We start from the raw sequence: 21997 nt of genomic DNA on the forward strand, positions 1-21997 counted from the left end.
GGAAGAAAAATAACAAATGTGCCACACAATGCAAACTTTGTGATATTCTACCCCCATACATATAGGCAGGGATAATGTACCATAAGAGCTTGAATTTGGATCACATTTTAACCACCGTTGGTATTGTTTTCAAATGACTAAACCTCTCACACACACACACAGTAAGCTTACCTTTCCACCTGCTTCGTTGTATGGCGCTACCTGGATATTACATATATGTGGGTCTGTATGAGGAGATAAGGCAATTTGGTCTAGAACCTCAATAACTCACAGCATTAAATACAGCTAAGCGTTTCATCCCAAAGAGTGAGAGGTAGAGAGAAACAGGCAGAGTGAGAATGAAAATGAGAGGGAGAAAGAGAAAGAGAGAGGAGGGTACATGTAGACCTCAGAACACATGCAGAAATCAGAAGAAAATTACAGATTATTGCAAAACCGAGGGACAAAAGGATACACACCTTTCTCCTTATTTCTCCTTCCCTTATTCTCTCTCTCTCTCTCACTCAGTGGAAATGTGCTGGTAGGGAGATAGTGCTCCTCATTTCACTGGTGTACTGCTGCCTCTGACAGTGCACACCCCTCTCAGCCCATTAATTGTTCCACTGACGTGCCAGGCATGCAAGGACGCACACACACACACACCACACCACACCATAAATAACACTTTATTACTGAAATTGTTTTTCAAGCATTTTTGCAAACATACATGATTGATAACAAAGGACTACATTCTGTGTGCAGTCGAAGCATGACAGTCCTTTAGTACGAGGAATGTCAGAGTTTATCGTTTACCATCCTTTTATTTATATTACACACACTCCCCAGACTACCCACTACATTATTTGATCAATCAGTCTGGATAGTTTGGCATTGACATTCCTTTCACTGTATGTAAATATTTGCAAAACTATTTCAGTAGAGTGTAAAGGTGTTACGATGCAGGTGGCTTACAGCTTACCAGCCATAGACCGCCTCGCATTTGAATGTCAGCTTGCCGGAGTAGTCTAGTGAAAGATTCTATCATAACAATTGAATCTCTGATTCACAGACAAACAATCCCCAGTACCTGCCTCCATCCAAGAAAAGCATATTCAAAGAGGGAGCACCTTCCAGCAGCAAGTTTATGGAGGTGAAGGATGGTCAGAGTCAATCAGAGTGCAGTCCCAGTGACATGTTCATTTCGGGTGACAACCTAGCTATTAATCTCAGGGACAATTAACTCAAATCTTGCTAAATAGCATCAGATGCTCGATTAGAGTTTATGTTACATAGTCTGTCCACAAGAGCTCACTCTGCGGTGGATGTGAGAGAGTAAACAGTCAGCATACAGGGGTAAATTAGATCAATATCACATAATTTATTCATGCACTGTACAATGCATGAGAACATTATAGGTTAATACTGAAGTTTGACCCTGAGTAGCACTCTGATAACACGGTGAGAAAAGGATTGGCCGTCACAGGAGACCTGGCATTCAAAGTGCAAACACAGCAATGAAACAAAAATGTGCCCATAAGAATTAAATGCCAACGAATCAATTAAATTAAATATCAAACTTTCACAAGAGAGAAAAGTACTCAAAATGCAAAATACCAAACACCTTAATTAAATATCAAATCACACACTAAAGAAAATTTACTAAAAGTACTATTAGTTCAAGTTAAATATTATGATAAGTAAAATACCGCAAAATATGAAAGACCATCTTGAAAGTAATTCCTTAATTGAAAAACAAAACTTCTGTTTTTTTTAAATCAGACGTCAGGGGAGGAATTGGAAGCTAAAATAGATCCTTCATATCATGACATATTGTACCTTTGACATTGGGGATTAAAACAAACAATAGAGTTAATACAGTGATAACACATTGGACGCTGACCTTATTCAGACAATCATAAGCAAAAGTGCTTGACTAGGTCTCTTAATAGTTGTGGACTTCCTGTGCACAACTTATAATATTTGATGAACAATCTTTAAACAGGATTAATTGCTACATGTGTCAACATCCCTTGCCCAAACCTGACCTCAGCATGTTCACAAACACACAGTAAAATGGGTCCTATACACACACTCACACTTACACCAGGTACACAAAGTAAAAGTGACACTGAGAATGTTTTTATCTCTCAGACACTTGTTTGTTTTGAACCTATGTGTTTGGAACCTGATGAGTCTGTTACACACGCTCCTGACTCTGCCGCTTCAACAGGGGTGGGAGTGGAGGAGGTAGTGGGTTGGTTATCTGACTCCTCTTTAATGTCTGTGGGGGCTCCATCCTCCTCTCCCCCTGCAGCCTCTCCATTCTCCCCCTGTTGCATCTCCTGGTCCTGGCTAGGGGGTTTCAAGAGGAACTGGGGCAGCTCTAGGTGTTCCTTGGTCAGCAGGCCTCTCTGGTCATCCACCCGACAGGCCTGAGCTCTGGACAACAGCTCTATCATCGCTGAGAGAGAGACACAGGGGATGGGAAAAGGGGAGAAAGAAAGAATAGAGACATATAAACAGTTTGTCTCAAATTAGGGCTAAGGTGAGACTAAAAGGTTATTGTTACAGCTATTAGGAAGTCTCCAGGGTTTAGTTCTAGAGAGGCGCAGTAAATAAGCCATGACTCGTACCATCCATCTCTTGGTTCTTCCTGACTCTGGGCTTGGGGTTGGCTGCCTGAGGGGACACACGGACCTCTGGGCCTACTGGAGATGCAGCTTGATCCTGGAAATGCTTCAGAAGAACAGACAAACACTTGCTAAACTCTGGACACATGTGTAGGGCCAGGACATTTTCCCTACCATGCGAACTGGCCATCACTATGCAGGACTCACCTGTGTGACTGGAGTTGAGCCACTGACCCTGGAACTGCTAACTGTAAAAACAACAATAGTCAGTTATAGGCAGGTTACTGTACATGTTATGGAGTTTGACATAAGGCAAAACCCTGACATCAGTCACTTAAAAGGCGCTTTTCCCAGAAGAAGCTAGAATAACCCCCCTTTCTCCTCATTATCTCCTAGTCCCTCTTTCTCATGAGTAATGAGTAGGCCTCAGCGAGTGACCACATATCCAAAGTGAAGGCAGTTCTGGTCCCAGAGCAGTAGAGAGAGGAGGTGAGTGAACTCACAGTGACACAGCACTCAACAAGCCAAATGTACTCAGACATCTAAGGGAGAGAGAGTGAAGAGAGGAGAGAAAGAAAGAAATAGTGTACGGGCAGGCTGAATAGAACGAGCCAGAGAAGGAATTGATGCCATTAGAAAAACAGAGAAGGAAATAAAACACTGTACATAGCTGACAATTTATAACCGAGTTTAAATGGACTGGAAAACCAGTGAGGTTACACAACCCCAGCACTACAATGCCCTGAATCCTGTCCATTATTATTTTCACCATGGGACAAAGAACTAGTTAACAGGTGTGTGCTAATCAGTATGTATTCACCTTTGACCTTGTGGAGCTGCAGCGTCTTATTGGCTAGTTTGAACACATTGGTGCTCATGCTCAGTGGCACATCACTCCCACTCTGAAAAACAGGACATATGATCACACACATACACTTTCTCTCACACACACACTTTCTCAGTACTAAACTGGTATTGAACATCTCTAAAACTAAGAGCATTGTATTTGGTACAAATCATTCCTTAAGTGCTAGACCTCAGCTGAATCTGGTAATGAATGTTGTGGCTGTTGAACAAGTCTAGGAAACTACATTACTTGGAGTTACCTTCGATTGTAAACTGTCATGGTCAAAACATATGGATTCAATGGTTGTAAAAATGGGGAGAGGTCTAGCCGTAATAAAGAGATGCTCTGTTTTTTTGACACCACACTCAAAAAAGGAAGTTCTGCAGGCTCTAGTTTTGTCTAATCTTGATTATTGTTCAGTCTTGTGGTCCAATGCTGCAAGGAAAGACCAGCTGCAGCTGGCCCAGAACAGAGCAGCACGTTTTGCTCTTAATCGTAATCAGAGGGCTGATATAAATACTATGCATACCAACTCTTGGCTAAGAGTTGAGGAGAGACTGACTGAATCACTTCTTATTTTTATAAGAAACATGAATGTGTTGAAAATCCCAAATTGTTTGCATTGTCAACTTACACACAGCTCTGACACACACACTTATCTCACCAGACATGCCACCAGGGGTCTTTTCACAGTCCCCAAATCCAGAACAAATTCAAGAAAGCGTACAGTATTATATAGAGCCCTTATTGCATGGAACTTCCTTCCATCTCATATTGTGCAAATAGAACAAAACAGATAAAGCAACACATCGCAGCACAACGCCTCTCCCCTATTTGACCTAGATAGTTTGTGTGCCTTTTGTAGGCTACGTGTGCCTTTTTAAAACATGTATGTAGTTCTGTCCTTGAGCTGTTCTTGTCTATTGATGTTCTGTATTATGTCATTCTGTATTATGTTTTATGTTTTGTGTGGACCCCAGGAAGAGTAGCTGCTGCTTTTGCAACAGTTAATGGGGATCCTAATAAAATACCAAATACCAATACATATTCACTCAGAATTTCTAGAGCACACACACATTCACTCAAAGACATTCTATAACACACACACGCGCGCGCGCACACACACACACACACACACAGTCCTCACCATGGTGACCATGGCTTCGTGTGTTCTGAGTTGGTGTTTCTGTAGTACCATAGAAAGGGCATCCAGCAGAGTCTTACTGGACTTCACTATGATGCTGAATGTCTTACCAGTGAAAACCACCTCCAACCTGAAACACACACACAGCAATATACAATACATATTCAGAAACAGTACACAAATCAAATCAAATGTTATTGGCCGCATACATACATTTTGCAGATGTAGCAAAGTGCCTGTGTTCCTAGCTCCAGCAGGCAGTAATATCTAACAATTCACAACAATGCACACAGATCTAAAAGAAAAATAATGGAATTAACAAATACATAAATATTAGGATGAGCAATGTCGGAATCCAGAGTATAAAAAGATTTACGGTACCATTCAAAAGTTTGGACACACCTACTCATTCTAGGATTTTTCTTTATTTTTACTATTTTCTACATTGTAGAATAATCAAAACTATGAAATACCACATATGGAATCATGTAGTAACCAAAAAAGTGTTAAACCAATCAAAACACATTTTAGATTTGAGAATCTTCAAAGTAGCCAACCGTTGCCTTGATGACAGCTTTGCACACTTGGCATTTTCTCAACCAGCTTCACCTGGAATGCTTTTCCAACAGTCTTGAAGGAGTTCCCACATATGCTGAGCACTTGTTGGCTGCTTTCCTTCACTCTGCGGTCCAACTCATCCCAATCCATCTCAATTGGGTTGAGGTCGGTTGATTGTGGAGGCATTGACTGACCTTCATGTCTTAAAGTGATGATGGACTGTTGTTGCTTATTTGAGCTGTTCTTGCCAATATATGGACTTTGTCTTTTGCCAAATAGACCTATCTTCTATATACCACCCCTACCTTGTCACAACACAACTGATTGGCTCAAACGCATTAAGGAAAGAAATTTAAAATGTGTTTTTTTTACATTGGATTAAAGCAGAGACACAGAGCTACAAAATTGTATATCATACAGTGCATTTGAGGAACCATGGGAAAGTAATTCTGCTTAGAAAGTTGTAACCTCACTTTTGAAAAAATGGCCTTTGAATGTTTTACTACCTACTGGAGAGCTCTTATTTGTCTACACCCATTCAGCGTCATTCACACCCTCTTAATGTGTGTGTGGGATGAATAAGTAAGATGGTGCTCTGCTTCTAGCTCTTAAGCAACTTTGCAGTATTTCTATAGCCCAGAAAATGTTTTGTGTTATTACAAACATCCGGAAATAACTTTAGGATATCAGAGAGGTGGTAACTCACAAGCATTCCGACCAGAAATACAACTTTCCCGAATTGGGGTCCTTTGTTTGTACCCGCCCAAGGCAATTGAACTTATCCCAGAGGCTGCTCCAAGACGTTTCTGGTGGAGCGGAGGTATTCAGTTGAGTGAACTTCTAATCTGACTCAGGAGGTGTACATACCATCCACCTCTCCTGAGTATATTACTCGCTAATATTTTGTCCTTGGACAATAAAGTAGACGAGCTCAGAACGAGGATCTCCTTCCAGAGAGACATCAGGTACCGTAACATACTCTGTTTCATGGAATCATGGCTCTCTCAGGATATACTGTCCCCATCCAAAACAGCCAGCTGGGTTCTCAGTACAGCGCGCAGACAGGATTAATTAACTACTCATGGTGTGATTGTGACAACGTACAGGAACTCAAGTACTTTTGTTCACCCAACCTAGAATTCCTCACAATCAAATGCCAAGAGAATTATCTTCGGTTATAGTCATAGCCGTGTATATTCCCTCTCAAGCCGATACCAGGACGGCCCTCAAGAATCTATACTGGTCTTTCTGCAAACTGAATATCCTAAGGTGGCATTTACTGTAGCTGGGGAATTTAACAAAGCAAATATGAGGAAAACACTACTAAAATTCAATCAACACATTGCCTGTAGTACTCGCGCATCAAAAACTCTCAACTGTTATTATTCTCCCTTCCGGGATGGCTACAAGGCCCTCCCCCACCATCCCTTTTGGCAAATCAGATCATGACTCCATTCTTCTCCTCGCTTCCTATAGGCAGAAACTCAAACGGGAAGTACCCATGCTAAGGTCTATTCAACACTGGTCTGAACAATCGGAATCCATGCTTCAAGATTGTTTTGATCACGTGGACTGGGATATATTTTGGGTTGCCAATGAGAATATCATTGACGTGTACACTGACACGGTGTTCATCAGGAAGTGTATAGGGGATGTTGTTCCCACTGTGATTATTAAACCTCCCCAAACCAAAAACTGTAGATTCGCTCAAAACTGAAAGTGTGAACACCCGCATTTAACCATGGCAAGGTGACTGGGATATGGTTGAATGCGTTCAGTGCAGTTATGTTATTAAACAGGAAAAACGTCAGCACAGAGACAAAATGTAGTCGCAATTCAATGTCTCAGACACGAGACATATGTGGCAGGGACTCGAGATGGATTACAAAGTGAAAACCAGCCATGTCGCGGACACCAATGTCTTGCTCCCGGACAAGATAAACACCTTCCTCGCCCACTTTGAGGATATACATACCCACTTCCTATGTATAGACTGCATTCTAGTCAATGCCATCCTATTAAACTATTGCTGTACATATGTACTATTCTATCCTGTGTATTCTACAGATATACTAAATACTCTATCCACATACTGTCCATAATGTCTGTACATCCCATCATATACAGTATCAGTCAAAAATGTTGACACCTACTCATTCCCTCAATCAGCTTCATGAGGTAGTCACCTGGAATCCATTCCAATTAACAGGTGTGCCTTGTTAAAAGTTCATTTGTGACTGATATCAGGAAACTAGGCGTATGTTGTGGGTCACTACTTCACAGGAGAGCCATTTGAACATAAATGTTTTTTTTTAAATCAAAATGCATTTTTTGGCAGAAATCCCTTGTGGAACATGTGAAGTTTCATGTGCCTTAATAACAGACTTTTATGCCATCTGTAAATATGAATAAAATTGTTAAATTACAAGCCCAGTTTGTTTTGCCACAGGAAAAGTTAGCAACCTTCCCGCTAGCCATGATTGGCTGAGATAATGAGTGGGCAGGATATGCCGAGATGAATTTGAATTGGTCTGCCATAAAGCATGCTTCTGTCTATTTGAGCTGGTCAGTATGTGTAGGTAATCCTGTCTAACGCTGCACTTAAAAAACTGTATCCCGTAGTAGAACTGCATAAGTGTTGCTCTCCACTTTCTGGAGGACCGAGTTTTGAAATCAGTGGAATTAGAGTATGATAGCTAAGGTGATGGAGAAAACACATGTCTCTGGATTACATCTACAAACTAAGGGCAACCATGGCATCTGTGACAGGGAGAGGCGTCCATCCATTATGTACACGGGTAAGATAGTCTATCTAGCTACATTTTCAGATATTACACTTTCAAATTTTGGCAGAAAGTAATTTTCATTTCAAGTAAAGTCTACTGTTAGCTGGCTAGCTAGCTAATGTTACATGTATGGTCTTATTATTCGTATCTCAGAGTCATTTGCTTTGCTAGTTATAGGCTAATGTTTGTTAGCTAACATTGAATCCGGTTGGTTAGCTCCCTGCAGATTCATGCAGGGTAGTAACAGCATGAGTTGTGATTGTGGTTCATTGTTTAGCTAGCTAGCTACATGTCTTAACAAGACTCCACTATGCAATTACAGTGCCTTGCGAAAGTATTCGGCCCCCTTGACCTTTGCGACCTTTTGCCACATTTCAGGCTTCAAACATAAAGATATAAAACTGTATTTTTTTGTGAAGACACAATCATGAAGTGGAACGACATTTATTGGATATTTCAAACTTTTTTAACAAATCAAAAACTGAAAAATTGGGCGTGCAAAATTATTCAGCCCCCTTAAGTTAATACTTTGTAGCGCCACCTTTTGCTGCGATTACAGCTGTAAGTCGCTTGACATTTTTTCCCATTCCTCCTTGCAAAACAGCACGAGCTCAGTGAGGTTGGATGGAGAGCATTTGTGAACAGCAGTTTTCAGTTCTTTCCACAGATTCTCGATTGGATTCAGGTCTGGACTTTGACTTGGCCATTCTAACACCTGGATATGTTTATTTTTGAACCATTCCATTGTAGATTTTGCTTTATGTTTTGGATCATTGTCTTGTTGGAAGACAAATCTCAGTCCCAGTCTCAGGTCTTTTGCAGACTCCATCAGGTTTTCTTACAGAATGGTCCTGTATTTGGCTCCATCCATCTTCCCATCAATTTTAACCATCTTCCCTGTCCCTGCTGAAGAAAAGCAGGCCCAAACCATGATGCTGCCACCACCATGTTTGACAGTGGGGATGGTGTGTTCAGGGTGATGAGCTGTGTTGCTTTTACGCCAAACATAACGTTTTGCATTGTTGCCAAAAAGTTCAATTTTGGTTTCATCTGACCAGAGCACCTTCTTCCACATGTTTGGTGTGTCTCCCAGGTGGCTTGTGGCAAACTTTAAACGACACTTTTTATGGATATCTTTAAGAAATGGCTTTCTTCTTGCCACTCTTCCATAAAGGCCAGATTTGTGCAATATACGACTGATTGTTGTCCTATGGACAGAGTCTCCCACCTCCGCTGTAGATCTCTGCGGTTCATCCAGAGTGATCCTGGGCCTCTTGGCTGCATCTCTGATAAGTCTTCTCCTTGTATGAGCTGAAAGTTTAGAGGGACGGCCAGGTCTTGGTAGATTTGCAGTGGTCTGATACTCCTTCCATTTCAATATTATCGCTTGCACAGTGCTCCTTGGGATGTTTAAAACTTGGGAAATCTTTTTGTATCCAAATCCGGCTTTAAACTTCTTCACAACAGTATCTCGGACCTGCCTGGTGTGTTCCTTGTTCTTCATGATGCTCTCTGCGCTTTTAACGGACCTCTGAGACTATCACAGTGCAGGTGCATTTATACGGAGACTTGATTACACACAGGTGGATTGTATTTATCATCATTAGTCATTTAGGTCAACATTGGATCATTCAGAGATCCTCACTGAACTTCTGGAGAGAGTTTGCTGCACTGAAAGTAAAGGGGCTGAATAATTTTGCACGCCCAATTTTTCAGTTTTTGATTTGTTAAAAAAGTTTGAAATATCCAATAAATGTCATTCCACGTCATGATTGTGTCCCACTTGTTGTTGAATCTTCACAAAAAAATACAGTTTTATATCTTTATGTTCGAAGCCTGAAATGTGGCAAAAGGTCGCAAAGTTCAAGGGGGCCGAATACTTTCGCAAGGCACTGTAACCATTTCAATAGAATGTCAATGCGATGACTGTTGATAGACATAGCTGGTAAATTAGCTCTAGCTAAATACTCAGATTTCAGAGCACAGGTAAGATAGTCTAGCTAGCTACATTTTCAGATATTACACGTTTCTAATTTTGACAGGAAGTTGTTTTCATTTCAAGTTAAAGTGTACTGTTAGATAGTTAGCTAACATTAGCTGGCTGGCTCGCTAGCTAATGTTACATGTATGATCTTATTATTTGTATCTCAGAGACATTTTCTTTGCTAGTTAATAGCCTAATGTTAGCTAGCTAATATTGAACCTGGTTGGTTAGCTACCTGCAGATTCATGAAGGGTAGTAACGTCATGAGTTGGGATTTTGGTTAATTGTATACCTAGCTAGCTAGCTACATGTCTTAACAAAAGACTCCATTATGCAAGTAACCATTTCAATAGAATGTCACTGTGACAACTGTGGATAGACATAGCTGGTAAATTCACTCTGGCTATCCACTCTCATCTGAGTGTGCCAGAGCGCAGAATAACTGATGAATTTATGAACACTCAACACCCATTGAATATGGCCGGTGTCAGTAAAGATTGGCAAAAAAGCATAAATTGTTGCCAGAAGCGCAGTTGCAGTCACCAATGCTCTGGATAACATAAAAACAGTCTAACCAGCTCTGCTAGGGCGAGTAAAATGGTCAGTGAGCAGTTCTCTCATTTGTGTCTGAAAGAAGCTAGCAAGCTAGCCAATGTTAGCCAGTTAGCTTGGGTGCTTGATTGTTGTTAGGACAGAGCGCTAAGAACAACCATTAAAGAGATGGGTGTTGCTAAAGCACTTTTTGGGCTAGGTGGGGCACTAGTGACCCACCTAGCCAACATTCAGTGAAATTGCAGTGAGCGAAATTCAAAATACAAAAATCGTAACATTAAACATTCATGGAAATATAAGTGTCATACATCGTCTTGAGAGCTAGCACATTTATTTCATTTCATTTGCGATTTTCATGAATAGTTAACGTTGTGTTATGCTAATGAGCTTGCGAATAGAATTACACTCCTGGATACTGTTTTTTTTTGTAGCTAAACGTGATGAACAAAACAGAGCGATTTCTCCTAAACAAATAATCTTTCAGGAAAAACTGAACATTTGCTATCTAACTGAGAGTCTCCTCATTGAAAACAGCCAAAGTTCTTCAAAGGTAAATTATTTTATTTGAATGCTTTTCTGGTTTTTGTGAAAATGTTGCCTGCTGAATGCTAACGCTAAATGCTACGCTAGCTATCAATACTGTTACACAAATGCTTGTTTTGCTATGGTTGAGAAGCATATTTTGACAATCTGAGATGACAGTGTTGTTAACAAAAGGCTAAGCTTGAGAGCTAGCACATTTATTTCATTTCATTTGCGATTTTCATGAATAGTTAACGTTGTGTTATGCTAATGAGCTTGCGAATAGAATTACACTCCTGAATACAGGTTTTTTTCGTAGCTAAACGTGATGAACAAAACGGAGCGATTTCTCCATTTCATTTGCGATTTTCATGAATAGTTAACGTTGCGTTATGGTAATGGACTTGAGGCTGTAGTCACGATCCCGGATCCGGGATGGCTCGACGCAAGAAGTTAAAGGCTTAACTTCTTGTTAATCCAGCCGCTTTGTCAGATTTCATAAAGGCTTCATGGCGAAAGCATACTATGCAATGATCTGAGGACAGCGCCACGCATACAAAATCATTAAAAACATTTTCCAAGACAGCAGAGGCTGTCTTACAAAAGTAAGAAATAGCGATAAAATAAATCACTTACCTTTGAAGATCTTCCTCTGTTTGCAATCCCAAGGGTCCCAGCTACACAACAAATGGTCATTTTGTTCGATAAAGTCCTTCTTTATATCCCAAAAAAGTTTAGTTGGCGCGTTTGATTCAGTAATCCAACCGTTCCAGTCGTTCAACATACAGACGAAGCAATCCCAAAAGTTACCAATAAACTTCGTCCAAACAAGTCAAACAATGTTTCTAATCAATCCTCAGCTACACTAATATGTCAATAAACAATCAAATTTAAGACGGAGAATAATATGTTCAATACCGGAGATAAATAACGAAGTGGGCACCATCATCCAGTCCAGACTACAGTCCAAATGAGAGCCACCTTGAAAAACTACAAATTCTAGCTCATTTTTCAAAAACAAGCCTGAAACCCTTTCTAAAGACTGTCGACATATAGTGGAAGCCATAGGAACTGCAATCTGGGAGGATTTCCTTTGAATTTCCCATAGACAAGCATTTTCAATGGGTGGTGACCTAAAAAAATATATATATTTGATGGATTCTCCTCGGGTTTTCGCCGGCCATATCAGTTCTGTTATGCTCACAGACAATGTTTTAGAAACTTCAGAGTGTTTTCTATCCAATAATACCAATTATATGTATATCCTAGCTTCTGGGCCTGAGTAACAGGAAGTTTACTTTGGGCACGTCAGTCATCCGAACTTCCGAAAACTGCCTCCTAGCCCTAAGAAGTTTTAACACATAAACCCACAAATACATTGATGATGAGTGAGACAGGAAGAGGCCCTGACTTACGCAAACGTTACCCTCAGCTCCAGGGAGACCTGCTGGTCTCTCAGTACGGAACAGTCCTGCTCCAGAGATAGTGGCTGCTGTAGGGAGAGCATATACACAAACAATAGATACCGTCACTATAGAAAAGAAAAGAACATTATTAACAAAAAACTCTCGCCCCAGAGCTCAGTCCCTGAACAGGGTGATAAAGTGAGACTTGAGTTGAGGGTGCGGGCCTGGGCTCACCCTGTTGTTGCTGTGGAGATAGATGAGGATGTCTTTAAGGGGGAAACCTCTCTTCTCACAGAGGCCTGACAGCATTTCTCTTAGGGGAAGACCGGGCCGTGTAGGAGCCAGGGAGGCACTGCCATCAGGCAGGTAGACACAGCAGTAACCCCCCTCCACACTACCACCACCTCCATCACCCTGCCCCTGGTCTGAGGGACGGGGACTGGAGCGACCGTTCTGGATCAGAGAGGGAGGGAGAGAAGGTAGAGAGAGTGGGAGTGGGGGAAAGCGAAAGATGGAGAGAGAGAAGAAGAGAGGGATGGGAGCAGGAGGAGAGAGGAGAGGAAGAAAGGGAGGGAATGAATACACTTAATCATTGAAGTCTATATTTTTCTACATACAACATATGGTATGTCACCCTATTCTCCTCCCACATCCCAGATGACAGAGTCAAGCCCAGTATGATGCATTTATCAGCGTTATCAGAAAGCACAGGATTTATTTGTATTGCTACGAAGACGATACACATCTTTACATTTCTGTGTCACAAGGATTTTAGCTCCACGGAAAAAATTGTATTAGTGATTAAAATACTTGGATGGCTCACAACTTTCTCCAACTAAATCAAAACACTTATTGTTGAAGCCAAAACACAGAGAGAGAAACCGGCCTCTGAGATTCCCAAAGTATCTGATGATAAGCTGTAGACCACACTATCTACTCTACCTAGAGAGTTTTCATCTGTATTTTTCGTAGCTGTCTACATACCACCACAGGCCGATGCTGGCACTAAAACCACAGTCAATGAGCTGTATTCCGCCATAAGCAAACAGGAAAACGCTCATCCAGAGGCGGCGCTCCTAGTGGCTGATGACTTTAATGCAGGGAAACTTGATTCAGTTTTACCAAATTTCTATCAGCATGTTAAATGTGCAACCAAAGGGGAAAAAACTCTAAACCACCTTAACTCCACACACATAGATGTGTACAAAGATGTGTTCCTCACCCTCCATTTGGCAAATCTGACCATAATTCTATCCTCCCGATTCCTGCTTACAAGCTAAAATTAAAGCAGGAAGCACCAGTGACTAGGTCAGTAAAAAAGTGGTCAAATGAAGCAGATATTAAGTTACAGGACTGTTTTGTTAGCACAGATGAATATGTTCTGGGACCAACTGTACCAAGTGTCTTCACTGACATTTTCAACCACCCCCTGTCTGAGTCTGTAATACCAACATGTTTTATGCAGACCACCATAGTTCCTGTGCCCAAGAAAACTAAGGTAACCTGCCTAAATGACTACCGACCCGTAGCACTCACGTCTGTAGCCATGACGTGCTTTGAAAGCCTAGTCATGGCTCACATCAACACCATTATTCCAGAAACCCTAGACCCACTTCAACTTGCACACCGCCCTAACAGATCCACACATGATGCAATCTCTATTGAACTCCACACTACCCTATCTCACATGGACAAAAGGAATACCTGTGTGAGAATGCTATTCATTGAATACAGCTCAGCTAAGCTAAGGACCCTGGGACTAAACACCTCCCTCTGCAACTGGATCCTGGACTTCCTGACAGGCAGCCCCCAGGTGGTAAGGGTAACAACACATCCGCCACACTCAGTCCCCTCCTGTACTCCCTGTTCACTCATGACTGCACGGCCAGGCACGACTCCAACACCATCATTAAGTTTGCCAATGACACCACTGTGGTAGGCCTGATCACCGACAACGACGAGACAGTCTATAGGGAGGAGGTCAGAGACCTGGCCGTGTGGTGCCAGGACAACAACCGCTCCCTCAACGTGATCAAGACAAAGGAAATGACTGTGGACTACAGGAAAAGGACCGAGCATGCCCACCTTCTCATCGATGGGGCTGTATTGGAGCAGGTTGAGAGCTTCAAGTTCCTTGGTGTCCACATCACCAACATACTAACATGGTCCAAACACACCATGACAGTCGTGAAGAGGGCATGACAAAACCTATTCCCCCTGAGGAGACTGAAAAGATTTGTCATTGGTCCTCAGATCCTCAAAAGGTTCTACAGCTGCACCATCGAGGAAATTCAGACTGGTTGCATCACTGCCTGATATGGCAACTGCTCAGCCTCCGACCACAAGGCACAATAGAGGGTAGTGCGTACAGCCCAGTACATCACTGGGGCCAAGCTTCCTGCCATCCAGGACCTCTATACTAGGTAGTGTCAAAGGAGGGCCCTAAAATGTGTCAAAGACTCCAGCCACCCTAGTCATAGACTATTCTCTCTGCTACCGCATGGCAAGCGGTATCGGAGCACCAAGTCTAGGACCAAGAGGCTTCTAAACAGCTTCTACCCCCAAGCCATAAGACTCTTGAACATCTAATCAAATGGCTACCCAGACTATTTGCATTGCCCACCCGCCCACCCCCACCCCCACCCCCTCTTTTACTCCGCTGCTACTCTCTGTTATTATCTATGCATAGTCACTTTAATAGCTCTACCTACATATACATATTACCTCAATTACCTCGACTAACCGGTGCCCCCTCACATTGACTCTGTACCGGTACCTCCTGTGTAGCCCCTGTATATAGACTCGCTATTGTTATTTTACTGCTGCTCTTTCATTAATTTTTCCTTTTATTTCTTATTCTTATTCATTTTTTAAAAACTGCATTGTTGGTTAGGGGCTTGTAGGTTGAGACTGTAACCTCATATAAATATCTTGGAATTTTAATGACGGCCTCTCTTTTAAATTGCATGTTTTCTATTTTCATTGTTGCACTTTACCTCTATCTGCCTGTAGAAGGAGCCCAACTCCACACTGCTGTTGGACATCTGAGACTCCGTACGAGACACATTCACCTTGGGGTACGACACCTCTACTGAGAAGGGAGGGGAGGAGAGAGAAAGGGAGGGATAAATGATGAGGGAGAAACAGACACGTGTGTGGAGTGGTAAACATTTACCAGAGAATACCATGGGAAGAGAAGAGATATTATAGATGAGCGGAAGCCTACCTCCCCATGATCCCCTCTTCTCCCGTTGCTTGTTCTTCTTCTGCTGAACACAGGTTACAAGCTATTACTCATACCCATGCAATGGATTACATCAGAGAAACTGGATATAATGACGAGATGCTTTTGTCTCCACCCTAACAACGGGATTAATTTTCCACAGAGCGGAACGGCGGGCTGATAGAATCATTTCAACATTTTTCAAAAAATGATCAAAACATTGCTTCCATAGTTATTGTTAAAACACATCCATCCATCCCACCTTCTTGCTGTCATTGAGGGAGGGGCTGGCAGTGGCCATGTTCTCCCATGATCCTGTGCTGGTTGGCTCAGGGGGGATTCTAGGTAGTGGCGTGCCCTCCACGCTGGCCAGGGTACATTTCTGGTAGAGAGGGGAGCGGACGAAACGCCTGTAGCTGTCCATCTTCATCAGCCTAAAGATCTGACACAGGGGAGGGACGGAGACAAACAGACATGGCGACACACCAGTTCAGGTCATGGCACTGCATACACCACACTTCTACACTTTTGTTGGTAATAGTTTGAGTTGCTCTACTTTCTTGCTTTAAAAGATACATTTCACCACTGCTCTTTCACTGTATATATCCATTAATATGATATTAATATATAATATGTGCAAATACAAGCATTTCTGCATCTCTCCGGAAGAAACAGGCCATCTACATTTCCTGGTTGTAATCAAATCACAATATCCGGAATTCGTAGTGATTTCAGGATGAAGTACAACCCCGGGCGAGGTGGATCCAGTTGAGAACTGCGTATAACTATTTATTTTTCTTTTTGTGTCAACAACAACTGTAAATGTTTAGTCATGGTGCGGTGCTCAGTACCTGGATGTGCAAACTAGAAGAAAGCACAGGCTGCTGGGGTAACATTTCAACGGTTACCTAACAGAGATATTCCTCGGAGCCAACAGTGCCTGGCGGCAATAAAGAATGCTGCCTATGATGTGAATACTCCTGTGAAGAAATATCCAAATGTCTGTGGTTGTCGCCAGCACTTTCAGCCAGAGGATTTCAAAACGGACCTGAAGTCTCAACTTAGGGGGTTGCCAGGTTGTCGAAAGTTGAAAAGTTAAGTTATTCAAAAGGATTCTCCCCTTCATTTCAAAGAAGAAAGCATCCGACCAGAGAACGTCAGCACAGAAAATAAGCAGAGGTAATGTAGCTAACTTAGCTAACTAGCTAGCAAACTATATTTGTTTATCTAAACCAACATCAAGTTTGTTAGCTTTCATAATACGCTGGCTATACATTCCAAAGCAAATCAATGTTATTAGCCAGGTGCTATCTTTTTGTCATTTAGCAGACGCTCTTATCCAGAGCAACTAGAGTTAAGTGTTCGGCTCAAAGGCACATTGACAGATTTTTCACCTAGTCAGTTCAGAGATTCATACCAGCAACCTGTCAGTTACTGGCACAACCTCTTAACCGCTAGGCTACCTGCCGCCCTAATGTGACTGGCCTATGTGTTCTAGTTACATAGTCCGATACCATCAGCATCTGCAGCGCCATCAACATAAAGCTCAGCACCAGGAATTAGTGTAAGTCACCTTTTGATAAATATTTCCATGACAAGATGAGCAAATAAATATACTGGAGCTAGCCATAAACTTGGTCCGTGTCTTGTTGTCATAGTTGGTATGTTTATAAGTAGGCTACAAATTCTTCTGTAGTTTTTCTCTCTGTATTCTGCAGGCTTAGTTGATTGCTTATGCAAAGAATGAGGTCTAAACTGGAGAAAAGCAATTGGATATCACGAAATTTGGGAGAAAAAGGGTGTAAAATACAACAACAACAAAATTCAAACCCTTATAGTCAGTTCGTTGGCATGAGGGAGAGGGGCTGTTAGTTATCCTATTCATTATTATTGGCAGTGCTTGTCTACTCAACAGCACAACTGAAGGTGCGCACACACAACAGTTTAATTTGCGAAGTTTGCTAGGGATTGGGAAAAACTGTGACACCACTCTGGACCCCAAGGACTGGAGTTGCCCATCCCTGCTTTGAATGTATCTCCATCAAACAGAGAACTGAATTCCAAGTGTCAATTTCAATTTAATTTGAAATTCCAATAAAATTATTGAATTTACTCATAAATTGGAAAATAACGTTGATCTAAATTCAAATTAAAAAAATCTTCAAGTTATGGAATTGAAATTGAATTAGACTCTTTGGACTTTTGATTTGTAATTGTAAAAACATATTTGTAATTGAATTGAAATAGAATTCAATATTTTTACATTTCCCAGTTAATTAGATGAATGCACATAGTATAACAAATTGACTGTAAGTGTCACATTTACCCCCACTACCCATCTCTGGCGCTCGACGTCGCCAGTTGTCTCATGATTACGCACACCTGCCACCATCATTACACGCACCAGCACCCAATTATACTCAACTGGACTCCATCACCTTCCTGATTACCTCCCCTATATCTGTCTCTCCCGTTGGTTCCTTCCTTAGGCGTTATTGACTCTGTTTCTGTTTCATGTCTGTACGCTTTTCCTGTTTCTTGTTTTGTACTATGTTCTTTTTATTATTATTATTATATTTGCACTCCCTGTACTTGCTTCCTGACTCCCAGCATACACGTTACAGTAGGATTTGGTTTTAATAATGTCAACCTGTATTTCCATATTTTCAGTATAGCTAGGCTGTCTGAACAGTGACATGAACAGCCTGAAAGCCTTAGCGAATTGAATTTGAATTTGTGTAATTGTTAGGCATAATATTGAATTTGAAATGGAATTCTTGGAATTTACCTAACATTGAAATTCAGAGGAATTGAATTATCTTTGAATTCAATGTCTGGAATTTTAATTGAATTAAATGGAATTTACAGGGAGAGGTATTATGAGGTACAGTAGCCTTGTGTAGCTGGTCTGTGTGAGATATGTGTGTATGCGGCCGCCAGGTGACAGTAGAGCAGACCTGTGTCTGGGCCTTGTCGAACATTTCAACTTCAGGTTTCTGCAGGTCCTCCTCCTCCACGCGAGCTGTGTCATCGATGTTCACAGAGTAGGGAGCATGGTCAGACAGGTATGTCTGGAAGATGGAGCGAGCCTCCTCAACAAACTACAGGACCAAAATCAAACACAGTCATCAGACCACCTGTAACCTCAGCTCCATCAACCGACCTTAACTCCACACACTCATTCCTCCCATGTAGTTAGATGTTGTCTCATAGCACGTACATAATAGTCAACATGGAATATGTAATACCACAAATACAGTCAAACACATAGCTAGGATTCATGAAAGAGAAGAGAGAAATCCCACAATACCTCTTTCATCCTACTGGGAGGAATCTTCCGGAACTTCTCACAGGCCTGATAAAACAGGATGTTCTCTGCACTCACCTCTGACCTCAGGAAGGCCTTGCATGACACAACAAAGAGCATAACTGATAAACAGATTACCTACAATACAGCTCCCATCAGACCTGATCAGGAGAGTGTGTGTGTGTGTTTTTTTGTTTTGTTTGTGTATGCATCTATGGCTCACTGTGAAGTAGCGTATTCCCATGGGATCTTCCAACAGCTTCTCAAAGCACACGGCCCAGCTGACGACACCGCTGGCCTGGGCATCTCCCCCCTGGACCCCTGGTAGACTTGTACGACTGCCCCCACAGCCACGACCAGACATGTTCAGCTCTGAAAAATCACACACACGTTAACTATTAACACCCCATGTACACACCCTAAAGCCTCAGAGTATCAGACTAGTGTTACTGCTCACACAGACATGTTCAGCTCTGAGAAATAGTCTTCAGACAGACACACATGTGCGAGAGAGCGAGCGAACACACACACACACACATCATCAATTACTTACCTCCGTCTGACACTGCCTGGCTCTGCAGAGACAAGTAAGGGGAATGTGTGTCAGTCTCAATTAAGTACAATATAACATGATGCATACCATACAGATCACAGTTACACAGACATTCAAATACATTCAAATCTAAAGTTAGAAACAAACATATGTAGACACCAACTTTATGGAACAGGAATACAGACCAACTTTACAGATCAGAATACGACACAAAACATGAAAAATCATAAAATCACTCAACCAGATCTCTCAATGAAGGATGGTCTCAAAAACACAACAACACAGCATCAGGAAGTGGAGAGGAAAGAGAACAGCTGCATGGCTTTGTTGTTCTGACAGTTCCCCTCTATGGTAAAGCACTCAAACAGGCAAGGCCCAAGCTCACACAGGAAGAGGGTGTCACTCTACTGCTCTCGTTCTCTCTCTCTCATTCAGCTTTCAGGACAGAAAATGTTGTTTCTTCAGCTCTAGTTAATCTTAGCCTTCCCCTCTGTGGTGAGAGTAATAATATGCAAACACTAAGACAGGCAGACACGCACACATATTCTTGTCCTTAGAGCACACATGAGACAGACCCAAGGAGAGCTTATGGCCTCACGCATACAGTGCATGCTAACAGTGCATATGCGTGTATTCATTTGAACATTGGGGACTCCACTCACACAACAGGAGACACCTTGGGAATCCAGTCACCATGACAACCATGGGGAGAAGGGGCAGAACTTGTACTCCATCCGTGGTTCATTCCTCGTATCCACACTGACTCACTTTAAAGCTTTCTCAACATCCTCCTCTGAGGGTATGAGGCACATCACCCAACACACACTGTAATATGACTCAATGCACCACATACAAGACATGACATAAACACATGATACTACTGACTAGTGACAGGATGTAGCAACTTACCAAGGGATGGTGGAGGGGATCTGTAGGCCCATACTGAGAACATCTGGAGACTTCTATCTCCCTCACCAACTTTAAACATCTGCTATCTGAGCAGCTAACCGATCGCTGCAGCTGTACATAGTCCATCGGTAAATAGCCCACCCAATTTACCTACCTCATCCCCATACTGTTTTTATTTATTTACTTTTCTGCTCTTTTGCATACCAGTATCTCTACCTGCACATGACCATCTGATAATTTATCACTCCAGTGTTAATCTGCAAAATTGTAATTATTCGCCTACCCCCTCATGCCTTTTACACAAAATGTATATAGACTCTTTTTTTCTTTGTTTTCTACTGTGTTATTGACTTGTTTATTGTTTACTCCATGTGTAACTCTGTGTTGTTGTCTATTCACACTGCTATGCTTTATCTTGGCCAGGTCGCAGTTGTAAATAAGAACTTGTTCTCAACTAGCCTACCTGGTTAAATAAAGGTGAAATAAAATAAAAAAACTCACCGGCCACATTGTGTACACGAGCGTTGCACGATAAATTTGCACATACATTTTATTCACATGTCTCGTAATGTTGCACCTCACTGAATTCAACCCAAATCTACAGAGAAACCGATAACTTACCATGTGACCAACACCAGGAACACCCAGAGTCTTCATATTCTTTGGCATGGCCGAAGCACCGGTGGGAATGCGAAACGATGCTCACACACAGGGGGGGTCACAGCAAAGTGATCCGCCCTGCACTGACACACACACTTGGGTCCTCCTCATTTAGGACTTCCTGACTGAAAGGGAAGTGTCGCTGTGGCAACAGGCCACAAAAGGGGAAGTGTGGTTACAGTGATCACACTGCTCTTGTGTTGCCTCTTGAGAAACTCTCTGATGTGGATGGTTGGGTTGTGTGTTTCTGCCCTACTGTACTTCTTGCACAGACTAGGCAGTGCAGGCTGTAAGGCTTATGAGGATGAAAACACGCACCTGTACTGAAAGTATGCAGGTGAAAACTTGTCTGAGCAAATAAGGCTACTGTACTTGAGATATAGTAGCACCAACCACAAGAGCTGTGGCTCGGCTTCCCACCCCATCAGAGATAGGGCTGGTGAAAACACTGTAGGCCTATGTATGATTTGAGGTGTTTCATAGGCTACTCAAGTTAGACAAACATTTCAGAAATTAATTAATTAATTTCTAAAAATGTAAATTCGTTGTTTTTTTAAAATGTATTTTAGTTGGTGGGGGGGTATGGTTGTAGGTGCTCAGTTTCCCAAACTTATTCTGAGGAAGTCAGTTTGGATTTGGCTTCACTCCTATCACGTGTCAGCTAGCGAAACAGCTTCCCTCTGTCTCTGTATGTGTAGGCCATCTATGTGATAGGAGTGAAGCCCAATCCAAACTGACTTCCCTTGACACTTTATTTTGGTGCGCCAGGACCATTCACAGTTGAGCTGACTCAGTTTAGCTCAATGCCGATTGGGTATTAACTTGTACTTTTTTTCAATAAGGGAGGCCAAATGCTTCTCTGGCTTCCCTTGCATTAAATGTTATGGGCAGCAACAATGTCATGCTCTTTATGACAAGACAGCATCAGATAGATGGC

General features: G+C 42.0%; 1 pseudogene; it reads right to left on the reverse strand.

The window, feature by feature from the left end:
* Positions 1–649: 649 nt before the first annotated feature.
* On the reverse strand, positions 650–21561 carry LOC109864640 (regulator of G-protein signaling 14-like; annotated as a pseudogene).
* Positions 21562–21997: the final 436 nt, after the last annotated feature.

The sequence above is a fragment of the Oncorhynchus kisutch genome, linkage group LG19, assembly GCF_002021735.2.
Source record: "Oncorhynchus kisutch isolate 150728-3 linkage group LG19, Okis_V2, whole genome shotgun sequence".
Classification (NCBI taxonomy): domain Eukaryota; kingdom Metazoa; phylum Chordata; class Actinopteri; order Salmoniformes; family Salmonidae; genus Oncorhynchus; species Oncorhynchus kisutch.